The sequence below is a fragment of the Sarcophilus harrisii genome, chromosome 4 (genome assembly GCF_902635505.1).
Source record: "Sarcophilus harrisii chromosome 4, mSarHar1.11, whole genome shotgun sequence".
In the NCBI taxonomy this organism is placed as follows: Eukaryota; Metazoa; Chordata; class Mammalia; order Dasyuromorphia; family Dasyuridae; genus Sarcophilus; species Sarcophilus harrisii.
The window spans coordinates 112,887,605-112,908,118 of record NC_045429.1 but is presented as its reverse complement, the minus strand read 5'-3'; the positions used below and the strand labels follow the sequence as shown (position 1 = coordinate 112,908,118).

The window sequence follows — 20,514 nt, the reverse complement described above, 5'->3', positions numbered from 1 at the left end:
TGGAAGTCTTCTGAAGGTGTCTAGTGTTTTAAAATCAAATGAAAGTGTTATCTTATTATGCAGCTATATGCTGACAGGTGGGTGGAACTAAGGAAATACTTGATTCTGCTTAAAATTCAAATTAAAGTATAGGTCAGTATAGAAGCATGATGAGACTCTTCTACACAGGACTAATTCACCAAAGAAAGAGTCCAACAGCAGCAAGAAGTGGCAGTGTGGAGTTATTTATTCTCAAGATACTGACCCTGTTACTAGTGTAAACAGGCAAATTTAGGCAAGCCATCAAGGAGGGAAGAAGGAAACATTCTTAATAATTAGAAGAATCCAAAAGTTAAAATGAACAGTGTTGTGAGGTAGTGAGTTCCCTATATTGGAGGTCATTAAGCAAAAGGTGAATGAGTATTGTTTAGTTATGTTATAGTGAAAATTCTATTTTAGATACGTTAGACTATATTGTATTTCTTTAATTTAAAATTTAAAAAAATTTCACCCTGTCTTAAGGATTAAGAGACATTTTCATTAAAGTCCTACTGTGATGGAATAAAGTTAATTCTGGATTTTTTAAAGCTGTGCCTATAGAAGGTAAGCTCTGACAATTCTTATTGAGGAATTTAAAAGACCTAGATAATACAGGACAGACCAGCCTGTCTAAATTCAGAGAATCTCATCACTAGATAGTTGGCTGTTTGGTAATGTTTATTTTTGGCCACAGAAAGTCATGAAACCATATACTAAGATGTTGCAGGCTTATGTTTTGTACTGGGTTGGGGAGAATCCAGATAGAAGAAAATCACAGATTTTTTGAAGTATTGAAGACATAACAAAAACACTTTTGTTTACTTGAAAACACTTTTAATATAGCAACAAATTTAGATTAGTAGGTATTCACATTGCCAGTTTATCAATATTTTCTATCCCCTGTTTAAACCCTTTACAACAAGTCATCTTTCACCGAAACCCAAAAGTGATGTACTCAAACATGGCTTTATATTGCTAGGGGATGAACACAAACGCTTCTCTAATAGATTTTGAGTGCAAAGAGATTAGCTGTAGTTCAGTAAGGTCTTGATTTTTGGAGAAAGGTAGCTGAAACAATGAGAATTAAAAACTGAGACTTGATATTCCTCATGCTTGAAAACTTGGGAAATTAACTTTTAGGGAAGGTATCTCGAGTTCACAGATTCATAGAATTTGAAACGTAAATAGAATTGTGATGACAATCTAGTCTAACATATCTAAAATGGAATTTTCCCTATAATATCCCTAAACAGTCCTCATCCAGCTGTTTCTTAAAGACCTTCAATATAGGGAATTTACTACCTCCTAACACTGTCCATTTCAACTTTGGGATTATTCTAATGATTAAGAACACTTCCCTCCTCCTCTCTTGATGTCTCACTTAAATTTGCCTGTTTATACTATTAACAGTGTCAGTGTCTTGAGTATATGCTTTAGCTTCTTGGGGATGGACATTCAAATTGACTAAAGGGATGAGAATCTCATTTAGTTATTTTAACTATATATATATATATATATATATATATATATATATATATATATATATATATATATATAATATTATATATATTAATATAATAATTTCTGCTCAGTCCCCAAATGTTCTGTGACTGGAGATTATATCTAAGTGGATTGGGCACTGAGCCATAGGAAAGAGACTATAGTGGAGAAACCTCCATTATTACTAGGTTGTAGAAAAATTCCATCCATTCCCAATTCAATAAAGGTGTTGGGATGGGTCTAATACCAGGTCTCCTTTGGACTGCCATAAAACTTAGGGGTTGGGAGTAAAGAGATCCTGCTTCTGCTTTCTGTGACTAAAATACAAGCCTAATCTTTTCTTTCACATGATAGTTCTTCACATAAACATTAACTATGAGTTCTTCCTGAGTCTTTATCAAAGCTCTACTTCTTTAGTTCCCTCAATTGCTTCTCATAGATCATAGACTCAAGGCCTTTAACCATCCTCATTGTGCTCTGCATAGTTTATCTTATCAGTGAGCTACCTGAGCTGGGTGCCATTCATTTAGACTGTCTTCTTGTAAACTGATGAATAGGTAAATTTTTGATGAAACTAAGTAAAGATAATGTTAAAACTTAAGCGTAAGACAAATTTCAAATGAGAAGGGACCTTAGAGACTGTCCAGTCTACTTCCTTGTTTTCCCAAAAGAATTTGAGTGACAGATTGGGGACTGGAACCCAAATTTCCTTCCTCCCTATTCAGGATTCTTCATTGTGCCTTTGATACTCCCTTGGTAACTCCTAGTATTTAGAAAGTTCATTTGGAACTGTACATTCCAATAAGATTTAGCTTTCTGTGAAATAAGCTTTAAAAAAAATAAATTTTAATTTATTCTTCTTGCGCACTTAACCTCACAGAATTTTAGTTGATTTGAAACAAATGAATGGGAGATTGAGTAAGAGTTAAAGAACACAATGAGCTTTCTGTGTCTGAAAAAGCAGATGTGCAGTGCTGAGCAGAGAAGTTTGCTGATATAGAAAGGAAAGGCTACAAGTTCTAAGAAGTGCACTCTCATACATGAATAACAAAGCAGTCAGAATTCTCTCCTAATCTTAAGGATTAGATATTGTATAGTTAAATTTCTACAGATCATGCAGACATTTAGCACATATAATCTCTTATTATGAAAAGGACTGTGATTCACACTAATTATCAAAATCACCCATGTATTCCTTAGTAGTAGTTTGAATAGTCAGCACATCTTCTGAAATGAAGGATATGAGATTATATATCTAAAAACCTTGTAACTATTTCAAATAAATTTTGGACGTATGTTTCCTAAAACAGGAAGTTTCCCAGGAGTAAACAAAATTAGCTCTCCCAGAAATTGATATTTAGACTAGAATTCTGAGTGTCTTTGTAGATTTTAAACTTGGCAAAACCTGTTCTCTTATAATTTAAAAATAAAGACTTTTAAAAGTTCATAAATAGAGACATAAAAGGCATTTTGACATTTAATACAAAAACAGAATTTTGATGGACTGAGTATAAATGAATCATAGACATATGGATTACATTTTCCTTAAGACTTCACAAGTTTAAAAATTGAAGGTTTGGAAATGTGACAAAATATTTGGGGGGGGAGGAGGAATTTAAAGAAGGGTACATTTATTTTTAAAAAGTTGAACAACAAATTCACATCACTATATTTGCTCCTGGTGTTGAATTAACTAACTTTTTATTAAAATATGAGAAATCCTACTAAGAAAATAGCCTGATCTTTCTCCAAGTGAAATGAAAGTGAACATTCTATATAGATGAACCCAGTGCATTGGAAGAAGGCAGAAAAATCCAGTGGCATATTGGTAGGGATCTATACTGAATACCTATCTAAATGGTCAGGATCTGAGATTGGGAAGAAATACATTCATTATGAAGAGAAAAAGAAGGATCTCTGCTGAAAATCAGTGAATACAAAGGAAATAACAGAACCCAACCAATGTTGAAATTTCTGTTCCTTCTGCTGAAAATTAGTGAATACAAAGGAAATAACAGAACCCAACCAATGTTGAAGTTTCTGTTCCTTCTACCTTATTTGTGTGTGTAGCACCATATGCACAAGAACAGAGAGAATATTAGTTACATAGTCACATATTCTCATTCCTAATGTTCTTCCTGGGCAGTTGGCCATGTAAATGTTTATATTGACTTTATTTAGAATTATCAAACTAATAACTGATGATAATGAATTCCTGTCTTTCATTTGGGAGTTATAATGTGAATACAGAAAATGAAAAATTATTCAAGCCTGAATTACACACACACACACACACACACACACACACACACACACACACACTCTTACACACACATACACACTCAAAAGTTGTGAACAGAGACACAAAACAAATGGTTATCAAAACAAATGAAACCTCGGCAACATGCAGTGGTCAGGGAGAGTAGAGTGTCCCCAGTAGACAGCGCAAGGGAATGCTTGAAAGGATAATTTTCCGGAAAGTCCACGTTTGAAGTGATGTCATCCTTTTCATTCTCTCAACTCAATTGCTTCTCTGAAGCTCATTCTATCCATTCTGATGTGGAGCAAAAATGTTACATCAAAGGTTAATGCTTGAATCTAGGCTGAAAGAGAGAAGCAAAGGGAGAAAGAGAGAGTGGGGCACACACATACAGAGAGACCGACAGAGAGGGAGCACAGGCAAAGGGAGAATCACAAGTGCTAAAAGTTCTTAAAAGTAAAAGATAAAGGAAAATAACAGTCTTCCTCCCCTGACAGATAGTTCAAAAGGTAGCCTAGAGTTTGGATCTGAACTGTCACATTGCATACCAATGAGGATACTGTCGCTCTATGTTTCTTTTGAAAGCTTTTGATGTTGCCTTATGTGGGAAAGGGCATGTGGTATGATCAGCACGTCTAGTCCATAAGACATAGTCAAACTCCTGATCTATAGAAAATAGCCCTTGCTGATTTCTTCTCTCATTGTTACCTTCATATGGTTAACAATGATGTTTTCCCCAAATCTCCTTCTGACACTGTCTTGAGTTGATATGCCCTTACCTCCTGAGATGATATCATATGGGAACAGTAGTTCATATTTCTTTGTACAAAGGGAGTACAGGTTTAGGTTTAAAAATAACAACAACAACAACAACAAATTATATTGGTTCTTACTTGGATTTGGAGATTGGGTTGGCTTAAACCTTTGTATTGATTCGAAATGGATGGAGGGGAGTGAGCAAGAGGAAAAAATGCATTTTTTTCTGTAAGGGCAAAATGGAAGCTGTATGGCTTTAATATTCCAACATATTCTTGCTTCTGCAGTCATGACAGGGATAAGGTGAATTCAGGACACACATAATACAAGTAGGTATTATTTTCTGGAGTCCAGTTTCTTAAAACTGTGAGTTGGAACCCCTAAGAGCACCTCTGAGCAAAGAGGTTTCAGGTTCTGAGGTGGACAAAGTTCCTTCTCACTCAAGAGAGTCTGTGTAGTTCTGCATTGCCATGATCCCCATACTTACATGTTTTTTAAAAGTGCAAGTTCATAGATCCCTACTATGTACAAAAGAATGCAGTATACTTTTTGATCATATGGTTCTGAAAGACAGTTTCAATCTCTAGAGGCAGCCAGAGAAAACTAGAGCCAATATGTAATAATGGTGAATAAAACAATATGTTTACTAGTGGGAATTTGAGGGAAGCACAACTGTGGTATTTATTATATGCAATCAGATACATCTATTCAATAGGTTATGGCGTCACAATTGACTATTCCTTATACTTCTTCTTTGCTTATAGTTTTCCAGGGAGCCCTACAATACTCAGAAGAGGATAGAGAAGGAGACTCCCAGAGTTGAAAGGGTGAGTTCTTGTCACTTGCCTGATGACTAGGTTATTATCTTTTTTGTTCGTAAAGTACTGTTGCTACCATCCATCTGACAAGTTACATTTGTGCATGTATAGACAAGTTGTTGGCTATAGTTCTGTCACAATACCTGCTGGATACACTAAGAATGAAAATATGGGAATGACAAACTGAGAGAAACTTGCAAGAGTGTTTGGAACATTTATATACAAAGATGTTAAAATTACAAGAATGCACTTTAAACCAATTTTGTTCCAAGAGTTTTCAAACAGCTGGAAATTACACTGGTTTACATGGTTGAAGCTCTTTTCAAATTCATATCTATATTTACCTCTATTGACAAAGGTTGAAAACTTTAGAAAATTACAGTACTTTTCATGACTTAAGAAATGATGTAGGGAAATGCTTTAAAAAGTGAATGTATGAATAAAGTTTTATTAGATTTATGTAATGAAACCTATTTAATAATAATAATAATAATACGAGACTGCTATGTGGGGGTCAGGTTCATATACAAGTACATTTCTAATTTTAATGTAATCCTGGACCCCACATGATTCTGAGACCACTTGTGCTACTTTCTAGATTCATTGTGTTGTTTGAGGTTATCAGCTATGCAAAATTTTACTCCCAGTTCCCTAGCAATATATCTCTTTTCAGCTAAATAAAAGGCAGGAAGCCTTTAATTATGGGAGAATTTGAAGACAAATAACAAGAAATTCAATCAAAAATCAAACTTTCTCAGTACCACTCACAAAAAATGGCAGTCACTAGCTACTTGCCAAACTTCTAGCAAGTTATACTCAAATCCTTTTTATTCCCTCTGTTTTCTTTCCATAGTAGGAGAACACCATCAATTAAGACTGTTGGCACTCAGAGAAAAACTCAAGATCTGAAACTACTTCCCTTTTGAATTTCTTTCTCTCAAGTCCCAGTGTTACTAACAAATGATGTTTTAGAACCAAAGCCATAAAATTGGCTATAATGGCTAGGCCACATAATGGGCCTGTTTCTTATGACTCTAACAGCTTTGCTGTTGATTTTTGTCATCTAAGTCTTATGGCTACTTTCTTCTAAGTCTTTATCCTTATGAGTTTTCTCCATGGAACTGCTTTCTCCTTCCTAGTCAGTTCTCACTCATTCTCCTTTTTGTGGCAGGTCTTAGTCTATGGCACTTAACATGATTTAAAAATTTAAGCCCAACGCACCTTGGGAGTTCCATTCCTCAAGGGTTTTTCCAGTGAGAATCACAGAGAAACTACAAGTTTGAAGTTTTAAACGTTTGAATTAGGAACAACGAAAGCCTGCCTACATTGCACAAATAGTAACAAAATGAATAATTTCCTCAGAAAATATTACAATTGGTTTATTAGTATCTTGTTTAATACCTATGATTAAAACTCATAGTTTTGCTTACTAGTTTGCTAAGTTTATCTTTTAAAGATGAAAAAAGGATGGGAACAGAGAAGCAAGTAAAAATGGAGAGCGAGTCTGATATGAAAACTGATTTCTCCATCCTTATTTGATCAGGATCTATGAAAGAAAGTTTATTCAGTACCTTTTAGAATATTTTCATTGTTTACAGAGAAATATAATAGATTAATAATAAAAATAAATTTATAAATTGTTATCAATAGAACAATAGAACATTTATCCCAGTTCTTTTCTGTTTTTCTTTATTTGGTGTAACCATGGGCCCTAAAGGCCTATATTAAAAAAAAAATTCAACTTTTTTCTTATACTCATATAAAATGACACTTGTTCTTTTTGTTAATTTATGTTGCCTTGCCTCCTGCCTATAGCATAGAAAATAATTTAAAATTTTATGTACTTTATAGACAATGTTTTAAAAAATGTTATGATCAATTGAAACCAAGATCTGGTCTAAATGGAAACATGAAAGTAAACAATGTTCCCATATCACATTCTTTAGCACAGTTAGAAGATTAATTCTATAATAACATTCCAAAATTCAAGAAGTTCATCTCTTAATAATTATAATCATGGTAGTAGTAAGTAGTAGTAGATTATAGTTCAGATAGTGGCCAGTCGTAGGCACATAATAAATATTTGTTGAATTTAATTAATATTTGTCAGTCGTCATTGAGGAGCTTATATAGATCTATTATAGGTTTGTTAAGCGCTTGTAAAAAAAGAAAAAAATAGAAACATTTTTAATGATAGAAATTATTATCCCTGATCTTCCATCTTAGAACTTCTAGGAGAGAAGCTCTATATGGAACATAGCTAAAGACATGATACACATATGTTGAAACACTTGCTTGTATTTTGAACTATACCCTTTTATGTTTACATATGTACTAATTAATATTATAAACTCTTAGAAGATAATAACTCTGGCATATCTTACAACATGCAGCAGTGAATTATAGCAACCAGTTATAGTATAAACTGGTGTCTGATAACAGTAAAAATCGTGTTATATGTATGACATGTATACATATGTTATATATATATATATGTGTGTGTTGTGTGTAATCAGCGATGTACAATTTGTCTCACTTTAAATATATAAAGTAGTGCTATCTTGGTCTTCAGACACTGGCATTGTAATGAAGTTGTGTGTACATGAATTGATAGTGGCCTGGTCATTATAAAGCCCACATTCTCATCTTCTGTTCAGGCTAGTGGCTTCTGCTGAATTAATGAGAATTATATCTGTTGTACCAAGCATATGTTAGCATAGGTTAGTGAAAGTTTCAAGGAAGATGTCTATGACAGATTTTCCTTTAATTCATTGGGGCACTTGTAATAAAGCTAATGAATGGAAAGAGCTACACATTTTCAATTAGTAGCATATAGTGAAATCTTAAAAACAATTAGTGGTTGAAATAGTTTATAGTTATTTTAAAATGCTATTTCCATTTTGTAAGGCTCTTCATGGAGTTTGCTTTGGCATCGGGCCATTTTGAAAAAGAAGAAAAAGAGAGAGGGAAAAAAAGCCATGATTCTAGATACATGTGTATTTCCACAGAACTTTATTTCCACAGTGCTTTTACTACTCTCACTACTCAGCTTTCAGCAAACCTGAATATCTGATATTTGTACAATACAGATTCCTTTAACTGGCTCCAAAGCTCAAATCTATTCAGACTCTCTTGCTGCTCAAAAAACAAACAAACAAAGAAACAAGATTTATCCAGTATCTCCATCAGAGAACAAAGTTTATCCTTTTGGAATTGTATGCTTGTTGGACAGATCCAGTTTGGTAATTTCATACAAGATGGTTCCCCAGCATGTTTGACTGTTCAACTTCTCTTTCAGGGAACAGTGCTGAAAGAATATATAGTTAGACTATTCAGGTTTGTGTAGGTCAATATTGAACCTATTCAATTAAAAAAAAAGTTATTTTATTACTGTGTGCTGGACATTATCATGGATTCTAAAGGGGAAAATAAGATAAAATTCTCCTGCCCTCGTGGAGTTAGTTTATATTATAATAGAGAGGTATGTCACAAGAACATAGTTATCATTTAAAAATTATTTATGATTTAATTTGCAAAGTACAAATCACACACACACACAGACACACACACACACACACAAATTCCTAAGATGATTCTGTGAGGTTTAATTGTATTCTCAATTCTTTTCTTTCCAAATAGCATTCAGTATAAACTTCATAAAAATTTTAAGTAATATTTTCAATAAAGTGTTTTTCACATTGTAGGAGAAAATGAATAAGGTGAAAGCTTAATGCTGAGCCTTTTAAATAGCATTCCTTGTGATTTATTATTCTCCTTGGGATTTTAGTCACAGTCTTAAAAACTTAATAAAAAAAAAAAGACGACTTTGTCCTATGGGCTAGTTTTAACATGCAACTAGAGTGGTGAATTTGTGCAGAGCATTTGGACAGGGTAATCTTGATTCTCTATGACTTATGTCCTTGAGAGTAAGATTGTGAACAGGAAACAGCAGAAAGTTGAGAGCAAGTACTATAATATGCTAAGGAATATCTCACTGTTCACCCAATTAGTTGAAAGCCTTAGGTTATAGGGTTCTGGCAACATGTCAATTTATTTTATTTTTTATATATTCTACTTCAGGGAAATTTTTCTCTCTCTCATTTATTATCATTTATATCCACACTGGCGAACCCCATGTCTCTGTGACTCTAAAATGCTATAATAACATTAGGGAGTCTTCTTTTGAGAAGAAAATCCAATTGTTCAATGAAGTGGGTAGAAGGTAGCAGAGAAGAGCTTATTCCTTGAATATTCAAGTCAGCTAACTATACTGAAAGAGAATTAACATGGCTAGCTTGCACCACACTTGCTGTTCTAGAAGCAGGCTCACAAACTGCAGCAAAGCTCTCCATTCCTCCACAACGGTTTCTCAGTTCCAGCCGTTTGATCACAAATGCAGCATCTCCCCTCCTAATGCTGTGCAGGTTGATAAAACAGTTGCCGAGCCGGAATCCCTAAAGAAATTATTAATTATCTGGTTAATGTGCATCAGGCTGTGGGAGTGTGAGATTAATCACCAGCGCTGGGATGAGTTGCTGAAGTGGATTTTGGTTTTTTGTCTCCTGTCACTCGGTAATGGCTTTTCCTTCCTTCACCATCAGGTGAACAGGTGCGGAGATGCTGTATTTTCATTTTCCTGGAGTTAGGAACAGCCGGTGGCCAGGAGATGCCTTTTTCTCAGTCCTGCTGCATGAGCAGTTTACAACATGGAGTGTGCTACCTACTCAAAATGTTCCAGCTGTAGGAGATTCTCTTAACATGACAGGCTCTATCTCAACTTTCTCTGGGTTGAGTAGGAACATCAGACTAATATGTGCACACACATATACACATAAATATAAATACATATGCATCCACTGACAAAAAAAGAGGTTTTAAGTGTCTACTTTGTCACTGGATTCTATAAAGCAGAGATCTAGGAGCTTGGTAGATTTTGGTAATTATATTTTAAATTAAATTGCTTTTCTTCTTGTATCTGGGTGTCTGAATTAAGTTTGGTCTTAATATAGTGCGTCTCCAGGAGTGGGAGGCCAGGAGATTGCCTAAGGAAGGGTGAGCTGCCTCTGATCAAACTTCATATAACTATGTGTAATGAGATTGGGCCCAGGAGTTACACGTGCATTTTCTAGCATGAGTGAGATAGGGCACATGTATACACCTTCCCCTTCTCTCTCTGTCTCTCATGTGTCTATGTGTGTACATACAGTGTGTATATACTGTATGTTTGCTGTGTGTGTACGTGCACACATATATGTGTGTGTATATACCCTCCACATATATACAGAGTTTCCCAAAAGTCTTAGTGCAATTTAAAAGTTTAGCAGCTTAAACTTTTGAGACACCTACTAAATTGACTTTTGTAGCTTAAAACTGCATTAAGATTTTTAGGATACCATGTGCACATCCCCCCCCCACACACACACACACAATTGGTTTATTTTGTATTATATACAATCTTATGTTTTATATTCTGAGAAGGGATTCACCAGACTATCACAGGAGAAAAAAATGGTTGCCTCTATTCCATAAAGAAATCACTGCTCAGATGTTTTGTTCATTTATTTTCTTCCTGAAATACGAGTTCCTTTGCTCTATGTATACAAAAAAAGAAGTGGCTCATCATTGTTCTCTTTAAAGGGAAAAAAAGAGAGAAGGGATAACAAAGAGTTTGTCAACTGTCACTTTGTGGTTTGGGGTATTAAGTATTATACCCCATAATATTAAGTATTATACATTGGAATAATTTCTTAGAATTCTTGTTTTTCTTCCCTTTTCTCTTATACATCCGGATTTAAGGAAGTAGCTTTGTTCAGGTTGATCTCTAGCGTGTGCTATAATCTCTCCATTAAGATATTTGTTTGTAGAGTATTAATCTTTATGAGAACAAGTCTGACTTTGACTTCATGGAATAAGTAGTAAGGAGAGTTGGATGAAAAGCATTGAATGAAGGTGTGCTAGGCAAGGTATCACAGAATCCACAGAATAATCATGAGATGATTTAAGGATAGTCAATAGAGGCAGTATTTCATGTTCTCCCATTTTATTAAGAAAAGACAAAATAATAATTTTTATGTAACATCAGCCATCAGTGATGCAACTGTTCAGATGAGCTTCCCTAGATCTCAACTGATGCCCTAAAAATATCCCACATTTGCTGGCCAATTCTGCTTGCTATTGTTCTTTTTTCCATTTTGAGTTTTTCCTAAGGCCCAGAAGGTACAGATATTTGGGTATTTACATATTTCTTTATGTTCTTGTTTTCCTTTTGCATTTACCAAGTCTAAGCAAGCCAGTTATTCTGTCAGGGTGAATAAATAGCAATGAGTTAACAACTTCAGCCTTATAGGCCTTGGGAATATAATCAAGACTTGGAGTGAAAACCAGTCTGAGAATTAATAAAAAGTTCAAATCATAGATTCTTTAAAGAGTGTGGTTTTATGATTTTTCTGTTAGGAATATTGTGACTAAGGCTTCCTGTGCTAACAAAAAGCATTTTTTTGATCCTTAGCAAATAAACTGGATTGTTGAACTTGTCCTATCCTTTTCTGCTTCAGAGTCTAGACCTAGGCTTTTCATGACAAAGACATCCTCTGCCTGCTAAAATCTTTCTCTTTCAAAGTCCAGCTTAAGTGCTACCCCCTTCCTGAACTATTTCCCTTTATCTGCTGCCAGAAAGCCTCATCTTGTATACCAATTTATCTAGACCCCTACTGGGTCCTTATTACAGTCATGTCTATTTGAAAATATGTCTTTTTTCCCCGCCCTTCTTCCCCTTATTAAATCATAAATGCCTTGACATCTGGGACTATGCTGTTTCCATCTTTGAAGAAAAATTTCCTAGAATAGTAGCTTGCACATAGTAGTTGCTTAATAGAATTCTTTTCAGTAGTTAACTTGAATGGAATAGTTCACTGAATATTAAAGTACTAGTTTAATTCTGCCTGCCTTAATGAACAAATCAAAATAATTTGCAATTAGCATCTACTTGCCTGTACTGTTCTCCCATCTTTAAAATACACACAATTGGTTCTGTTAAGTAGGTTAAATAAGTTCCTTATCTAGCAGTTATCTCTAGACCTTTCTCCCAGAGCTCATGAGGGGTTTTCATAGTATCTCTTTCTCACCCTCTCTCTCTATCTCTGTTTCTCTCTATCTCTCAATCTCTTTGTCTCTGTCTTTTTGTCTCTCTCCTCCCCTCACTGGTTTGCGCTACATCCTATGGTGTTCCCCCATTTTGGGGACCTTTGACCACTCTACCTTTTTCATTTGAACATTTATTTGTTGACTTGCTATAGCAAGAACAGATATACAAAAATTTCTCCTAATACGTACTGATATGTCCCCTATACCTCTTGGGTCTCTGAGCTTAGCACAGTTACTAAAATAGTATTGGTTCCACTAAGTTCCTAATACTTCTGATTGAATCCTTATTTCAGCTTTTGTTGACATGGTCCAGAAGTTCACTCCTAAGGATGCTTTTGTCCCTTGGAGCATTGGTTCTGGTCTGGCTGCAATACTTGGCTTGCATTTTGACTTCTAGATATCTATGGTTCACTCTCCCATGGTTACAGACTTTACTCTGTGCACCTACCATGGAAAAGAATGAATGAATGCAAAAGCCAACAACTGGTCTATTTTGAGGGGACTATGTAAATTTAGGGGGGGGAAAAGATCTAATGGCCTTTCACATTACAGAATAGTCTTTCACAAGATGCTGTCAGTGAAATAAGCAATCTCTACATTCTCTCATTTGGTTAGGAACAGAGAAAAGGGAGAATTGGCCAAAGTTAATTCAGGCCCTTTTAAAGATGCTAAAAAAGTTCTGGATTCTCAATCAGTTGAAAAAGGATCTTCTAGGGGTAGGTAGGTGACACAGTGGCTAGACCACCAGCCCTGAAGTCAGGAGAACCTGAGTTCAACTGTGATCTCAGACACTTAACACTTCCTAGCTGTGTGACCCTGGGCAGGTCACTTAACCCCAATTGCCTCAGTAAAAAAAAAAAAAAAAAGAAGAAGAAAGAAGAAAGAAAGGAAAAAAAAGGATCTTCCCCCCCAAAAAAATCTATTATAAAAAATTTAAAAGAAAAAGAAAAAAAGAAGAAAGATCTTTCCAAACACACGGTTAACTTAAGTGGAATTACAGAAGGTATATACACGCAGCATGAACTCTATAAGTGATTTTCTTTTCATGTAATCATTATTCTCTTAGAAACCATCTTCCCAGATTCTTCTATGGCAGGGGTGAGGACCACAGTGCTCACAGGCTGTTTAAGTCCCTCAAAATCATTTGTTCCTTCCAAGGCAATCACAGGCAATGATGAACTGAAAGCTAGGGACAACAATCTCCCACTGCTTGAATTCTATAAATTGATAATTTTGTATGGCCTGTGAATGATGTTATAAATATCCAAATGACCCTTGACAGAATAAAACTTCCTCACCTCTGCCCCATAGGGCACTGCATTTGCCAGATCCCCATTACATCTAAGCTTATAAAATTTAAAAAGTGAAGTTCAAATTAAGTTGAATTATCACAATTTATGAGTTATTGAATTCTGAATTAATAAAAATTTCCTTTATGTAAGGAGGTGATCTTCTCAAAATCATATGAGAAATAGCATTATCATACATAATTTACTGTGTGTGGCTTAGCATTGTGCCTGGGCCCATATTGTACCCTTAAAGTTTTTTGCCTTACTGACTGGGTGGCTGTTAATCTCATTATGGATGAAGAAATTATGGGGGAAGAAGAAAATTACAATTTAGTTCCAACTACCCTAATTCTATCTCAGTTTTTGCTAGATTTTGGGATCTTAAAAACCTTTTTGTCCTCAGGATGTGGGTAGTGACATAAACCTTCAAATATCCAATCCTGCCTGGAAATTGTTGGGGTATAAAATGCCACAGAAAACCATTTATGTTTCAAAAATTCTTGGAATGTAATAGTCATCCTAGGGTAGTGTCAGTGAGGAATGGACAGTGGGAGTGAGGTGACTGACATTAAGCAGTGTTCTAGATTTCACTGTTGGGAATCTTCATCTCTGTTGTTTGCCTTGCTGCCCCTCCAAGGGCTTCCTGAGCTCATTCTGATAAGTAAAACCAAAATTCTTTTCAATTTAGCAGTTGGGCTCCTCCCCTCAAAAAAAAGATGAAGAGATAAAGATAGAAGGCATAAAGGGAAGGAAGAGATATTAGGAAATAAATAAGCTGTTTTTATTTATAAGGGACAATGGGTATGCATTTTATTAACTACTTAATATTAGTTCCTTCATGTTGAATTTAAAGAATACAAACAGTATATAAACTGAAATTGAATAAAAGTTAAAATTAAACCATCTGTCTCTCCTAGTTTGCATTTGATCTACTCTGCCATGATCCTTTTAGTCTACAGATAGATGTTTTCAAGAGTATAAATTGAAATAAAAAAGATTTGTGAGAAATATACATATGTAGGTTTTATTTGTCAATAGAATTTAGGAATTAAATTCTACTGACAATCAATTAGAAAAGGATTTTGAATGCTACATTAGATCCTAAAGATAATTATATTTGTTTTGTCCTCTTCCTTTTTCTACTCTTTCTCCTTCTCTTCTTCCTCTTTTTCCTCCTGTCTTCTTTTCTCAGAAATTTTGCCTAGAGAATTTTGCATTGAGAAAATTTGCCTAGAAACAAATTTCTGTATTCAAGCAATAAAATTTGATTTTATGTAAATTTACACAGGGAAACTTTTTGTAAAATACTTTTAGTGAAATGTCTTCTGTCTTTAGGAGAGTAGCAACGCTGTGTACTCTGGTGTGAATTGTATTTAAATGTAGTTTTAAATTAAATTATGGCTAGTTAATAGAGACCTGATCTTTAAGCTTGGAAGATCTCAGTTCAAGTACCACCTTAGTCATGTTATTAACTATATGACTGGATAAATCAGTTAATCTCTCAGTTGCCCTAAGCCACTCTCCAAGACTATAACTGGATCAGTGGAGGGTATTTCCTCACCTTAAAATTCCTTATATCAATGTATAAGTCTAGTAATGACTCTTAATTTAATTAAAACATCTGGATTCCCCCAAATCTAAATGCCTAAGTAGAAATAGTTTGGCTCCTAAATGAACTTTCTTCAATCTTCATTCCCTAAGATACTTCTCATTTTTTTCTGGATGGTCTTTTCTCTCTTAAAAATCTGTGAGCTCTGGGGGAGAGGGTGAAGGGAGGGAAGGGAAAAGTTGGAACAGAAGTGAGTGAGAGGGATAATGTAAAAAAAATACCCAGGCATGAGCTCTGTCAATAAAAAGTTATAATAATAAAAAAGGTAAAAAAAATAAAAATAAAAATATGTAAGCTACTTTCCAGACTACTAACCCAAATCAACTTTAAAGGAATTTTGATGGCATAAAACAAGAAACATTTATTAAATCCTTCACTGCTAAATTAATAAGACCTAGTACCATTAATATGATGCTTTTTTTTTTTTTTTGGAAGAGTTCTGTGCTTGGTCTTGGAGGAATTATAAAAAAGTCTTCCAGGATCTTATGGTCTCCTAATAGGAGAGCAGCTATCATTTCAATGTTCTGCTCCCTGCTGCTCCCTCTAGGTCATTATAAATGGAAGAGCAGGAATCAAATATTGCTTTAAACTGGCACCATCTTTTCCCTTTGCCCTCACTACTCCATAATCATAGACTTCCTTTTGCCTAAATGTATTTGAATGATGATAACTGATATTTTATATATTAGCTTCTTATAGTTTGCATATATTTTCTCCCATGAGTCTCACAACAACTTTGTAAAAGGAAGCATTCCTGGTATTATTATCCCCAATTTATAGATAAGGAAGTAGAGAGTAAGAGAGATCATGACCTCTTTTGGTCACACATCTGGTAACTGTCAGACTTAAGCATGAAACCCAAATTTTTTGGACTTCAGATCCAGGATTTAACCTACTATTCCATGTTCCCTTCTGTTGAAAGATAGAAGATTTGTTGTGAATTATTCATGTATTCTCTAAAAGCCTACTTCAGGCAACACAGGCTCCAAGGTAATGTCTTATGTCACTTATCACACAGAAGCATATTATATTCTAGTCTTCTATATTCTGAGAGGCCATTTAAACACTTATTGATGGGCAAAGTAATATTGAGAGACAGTAAAATTAAAGACTAAACAAGTAATTTTTCACCTTTCATTAAGTATGTAGAAAAGAATATTATTATGCAAGATGCTTTTTTAGAATTTAAAAAAATGTACAATATAATTGGCATCTAGTCCTGGGTTCTGTATTACAATAGGTGTAATTCATTCAGTAAAGAAATGTTTCCTTACTGAATGATAGTATTCTTTAGCTAGTTGTGGCTGAAATGCTTTTTGATTGATGGAGTTCTTGGTATTTTTTATTTAGTCTACTAAAGGGAAAACTTTCTTCATAAGTATAATTTAAATCTCTCAAGAACCTTCTCTAATTTCCTCATTTCATGCTTCAGCTATGAACAAGGATGTTGAGATCATCCCTACCAGCTGGAGATAGTCAGAGAGAGGGAAGCTACTCCTTTTCATCGCTAATGCCCTCCACTTTTCTGCTGAAAAATCTACCAGCTGAAAAGCATTTTTCACGGTGATGTTCCAAATGATAACAACAAAGAGTTCATATTGATATAATACTATCCATTACTTAAAGTACATTCCAACCTAAATGTCCCTTGCTGAAAATTAAGTCACAGAATCAGAGAATTTGACAGAAGAAAACTTAAGGGGTCTTTAGTCTAACCTATGGATGAGAGGATAGATGTGAACCTGTTTCACCATTTAACATTCAACTACAAAGATTTGGAATAGTGTTACCAAATCAATGTATAGTCAAAAAACGAGATAGGCTGGTTATGTATCAAAAGCAGGGAATAACATACAAATAACTTGTGTGCTTCACTGGCATTTTTACTATGTTATTTGTATGCTGAATGAACTTTCTGTGGCAAACTTATGTGAGGAGATGGACAAATGTTGCTTAAGAGTTTGTTATTCCGTAGTTTCTGATTCTTCATGACTAGAATGGTTTGTTATTTCCTTCTCATGTTCATTTTACATATGAGAAAACTCAAGTAAAAAGAGTTAAGTGACATGCCCAGGGTCACATAGCTATCAAGTGTCTGAGGCCATATTTGAACTCATCAAAATGAGATTTCCTGATTCTAAGGCCAGTGTTCTATCCACTGCACTATATAATTGTCCCTAGAGTCAGAAGATGAACAGTATAGATTAGTTGTGAAAAGTATTACTAGAAGGAACATCCAAATAAATAAGATCAGATGATTGTTGGAGGGGATGCGGGAAAACTGGGACATTGATGCATTGTTGGTGGAGTTGTGAACGAATCCAACCATTTTGGAGAGTAGTTTGGAACTATGCTCAAAAAGTTATCAAACTGTGCATACCCTTTGATCCAGCAGTGTTACTACTGGGATTATATCCCAAAGAGATTATAAAGAAGGGAAAGGGACCTGTATGTGCACGAATGTTTGTGGCAGCCCTTTTTGTAGTGGCTAGAAACTGGAAACTGAATGGATGTCCATCAGTTGGAGAATGGCTGAATAAATTGTGGTATATGAAAATTATGGAATATTACTGTTCTGTAAGAAATGACCAACAGGATAATTTCAGAAAGGCCTGGAGAGACTTACACGAACTGATGCTGAGTGAAATGAGCAGGACCAGGAGATCATTATATACTTCAACAATAATACTATATGATGACCAGTTCTGATGGATCAGGCCATCCTCAGCAACGAGATCAACCAAATCATTTCTAATGGACTGAACTAGCTATGCCCAGAAAAAGAACTCTGGGAGATGACTAAAAACCATTACATTGACTTCCCAATCCCTATATTTATGCACACCTGCATTTTTGATTTCCTTCACAAGCTAATTGTACAATATTTCAGAGTCTGATTCTTTTTCTACAGCAAAATAACATTTTGGTCAGGTATACTTATTGGGTATCTAATTTATATTTTAATATATTTAACATCTACTGGTCATCCTGCCATCTAGGGGAGGGGGTGGGGGGTAAGAGGTGAAAAATTGGAACAAGAGGTTTGGCAATTGTTAATGCTGTAAAGTTACCCCTGTATATATCCTGTAAATAAAAGGCTATTAAATAAAAATAAATAAATAAAAAAATAAATAAGATCAGAGAGCCATTTGAGTGAAGAAAATGCCAAATATCTTTGGGACTCTGAAAGAAAGTTATATAAGTGATGGTGTAAACCATTGCTGCTTTTTTTTTAACTGAGGAGATGAGATCTCTAGGATCACTATGCACCCCAAAGATCTTATTTTTTGCTTAGTGGTCTCCATTTCTATTTGAGGCTGACACTATTGGACTCAAGGTTATTTAAACTTTACACTTTTTTGCTTTCTCTTTTTCCTTTTGCACAAGTGGCCATTTATTTACCATCCCAATCTACTCCTTTGCTCTCTCTTCCAAATGTACTTCTATTGGCTTAATTCATAGAATTTTGAAGTTAGAAGGACCCTCCCTCAGGCTATGTTGCCATATCCTAATCATAGAATCAGGAAACAAAAACACAGAAATGTTGTATTGTGAATTAAAGATGACTTTTCATGGTCTAGCTATGGTTTACTGACGTTTGGAAGCCTAGATTTTTTTTTGGTCACCAGCAATAAGCTGTTGTTTATGAAATTTGAGTTGTAAGAATAAACATTCTAGAAATTTATTTAATTTGCAACAAAACAACCTTAATATACTTCCAATTTATACTCTTTCTTCTTAGAGTTATTATTTGAGCTCTATGAGTCTGGGATATAATTCTGAGATAGAAGTTAAATGTCCATGAATTTCTGTTCAGTGTACACTTTGATATTTAAAACATAGAGATATATCAAATGAATTGTTTTTATCTAGGAGTATCTAGTGTACCTAGAAGGGATCAAGCTGTCTAGGTTTAGAGTTTCATTAAATAGTCTTCCTTTCCTTTACTTCTTAAACCCTCAAATTCCTTTGACTTGGGGCCATTAATCACAACATAGATATTTGAATGAATTTTGTGTTGTGTGGGATGGAGGAAAAAGGGAAGAGAAGGAGACTGTGTACAAAGTTTTGCATTGTTAAAATTTTGTAAAGTTCTGACTCATTTGTATGCTTTCAGAATTCTTTTTAAGAGACCCAAATTAAGGTGTTTTGAATCACACACACACACACACACACACACACACACACACACATACAATCTAATTATACTAAGTTCCATAATTGTTCAATGATTTCTTTACTTTTCATACTCTGAAAACTTTCAGACTTCAAGATTCTGAATGTCAGCTTGTATAGGCAGTAGCTGTTCCTCCCAAGAAAATAAACAAGCCTGCTGTACTGACATGGAAGTATTGAGATTTTTGTCTGTGATGTAACACACAAGCATCTAGAGCTGTGGGCTGACAACTGGAAGATACTGCTGTATTGTTAGGAAGAAGCTAGTTTCTCTCCTTTGATACTTTTTGATATTTTTTTGTTCTTAAAGCCTAAATTGAGTGAAGAAAACACTTATCGAGCTCTTATGTGTCTTATTCCTTAGATCTAATGAGAAAGTTTGAATTGCTTAATGGTTTTGGATTAAGATGAGAAAAGAAAAATAGTCTGCTTTGGGCAAGACCATTCGTTCCATATGGAAAGGAAAGAAGAGATGGTAGACAAAAGTCCTATTTGGGAAGTTAAATTCCCATAAACAAAATAGGTGAGGTAATCTAGAATAGATTTTAAGTTGATAAAATAATGGTTGTGGCTAAAAATATTTGCATTCAGCAGTCTGATACATAAAAAGTGGCAACTAGCCTTTCCAATCTTATGGATGGATTCATTGACATCTGCCACTTTCATTGGCCTTATTACTTATAATAAAGGCAAATTTTTCCTCTGTCCTTATAAGTTCTCAGTATATGAAATAGGCAAAGTTGCATGAACACATAAAAGGATGATAGATTGCCAGTAGAGTTCACTGTCCTGTAGTTTCAGTCTGGGCTCATTTTTGTGGCAATTCAAAAGACTCTTCTGCCCCCGTCTTTCTCCCTAGCCCCTCCCCTCAATCTAGGGAAAGAAATGTTACTTGCTTTTCTTCTCAGTGGCTTTCATTGGAGGGGAGCTGGCAACTTTTACCTG

General features: G+C 34.8%; 1 protein-coding gene across 4 annotated transcripts in view; it reads left to right on the top strand.

Annotated features, from left to right (window-relative positions):
- ESRRG (estrogen related receptor gamma) overlaps positions 1-20,514 on the top strand; it is a 654,372-nt gene that overhangs the window by 224,557 nt on the left and 409,301 nt on the right. For all 4 annotated transcript variants that reach the window (XM_031937375.1, XM_031937373.1, XM_031937374.1 and 1 more), the window contains one exon: positions 5,299-5,361. The gene's annotated coding sequence lies outside the window, so the exon portion shown is untranslated. The remainder of the gene's footprint in view (positions 1-5,298; positions 5,362-20,514) is intronic.